This window comes from Octopus bimaculoides, chromosome 18 (assembly GCF_001194135.2).
Source record: "Octopus bimaculoides isolate UCB-OBI-ISO-001 chromosome 18, ASM119413v2, whole genome shotgun sequence".
Classification (NCBI taxonomy): domain Eukaryota; kingdom Metazoa; phylum Mollusca; class Cephalopoda; order Octopoda; family Octopodidae; genus Octopus; species Octopus bimaculoides.
Genome location: NC_068998.1, coordinates 49,534,078 through 49,535,052, shown reverse-complemented (window position 1 = coordinate 49,535,052; position 975 = coordinate 49,534,078). Strand labels below are relative to the sequence as shown.

The window sequence follows — 975 nt, the reverse complement described above, 5'->3', positions numbered from 1 at the left end:
ATATATATGTACATGCATTCATACATATACATATATATGTATACACACACACACACACTCACTGTTTAACAATATATACAATCATTGGACTTGGTGAAGGAGTAAATATGTCAACATAAATTAGATACATCATATCGTTGTAAATGTCATTATTGATGAAACACGTCAGTTTATCGAAGTACTCTTCGCTGAAGCAGATGGAAATATCATAACTATTAAAAAAATTATAGCCATCATCAAATTTAAAATAGTCTAATCGAATGAGAGAACTAAAATCATTTATAATTTTGGATATTGAAGAATTACAAATAAATTTGCTTGTATTTATAGGTTTGGCGGTAGCAGACTTGTGCGTTGATTCAGCCATAAAATACTGCAGCGTAGCGGTGAAAAAATATCCTTTCAGTAATGCAGCTAAATACTGCGAGTATATACAACACTTTCCTTATTACATCTAATTGTTTTTGCTGTGTGAAGAATGCACTTATTGATTTTAAGTAGAGTCGCTGGCATGGCTGCGTACAGATGTCTGTGGTTCCGTAATCTATGATACAGTCAAGCATTTTTGACAGCAGTGTTCCTTCAGCTTCAGTTGTTGTAAATAGATTCGAATGCTAATATGTGCACAAGCATGCACAAGCACGCAAACACACACACACACACACAGAGGCACACGCACACGTATATATATACATATATATATATATACAAGATGGCTTAAAAGTAGGTTTACAGTTTTCACAAAAGCACTTTAAATTTTTTTAAAACATTTTATTACATTTAAATTTCTGTCTTCCAAAATTAAAGAGGGAGCTTGTCAAAATTAACCTAATTAGCATAGAATAATGGTTCCATATTTATTTTATAATTAAAATCTAGACCATTAATATATGAATGCGAAAGAGATAGTTGAATAACTGTAAACCTAATTTTGGGCCGCCCAGCATGTGTGTATATATATACATATACAGATAT

At 31.6% G+C, this 975-nt stretch overlaps 1 long non-coding RNA gene across 1 annotated transcript in view; it reads left to right on the top strand.

Moving 5' to 3' along the window:
* Positions 1–975, top strand: part of LOC128249791 (uncharacterized) — an 8,182-nt gene that overhangs the window by 3,971 nt on the left and 3,236 nt on the right. The window contains exon 2 of the long non-coding RNA XR_008265888.1: positions 331–427. This is a non-coding gene — a long non-coding RNA (uncharacterized LOC128249791). The remainder of the gene's footprint in view (positions 1–330; positions 428–975) is intronic.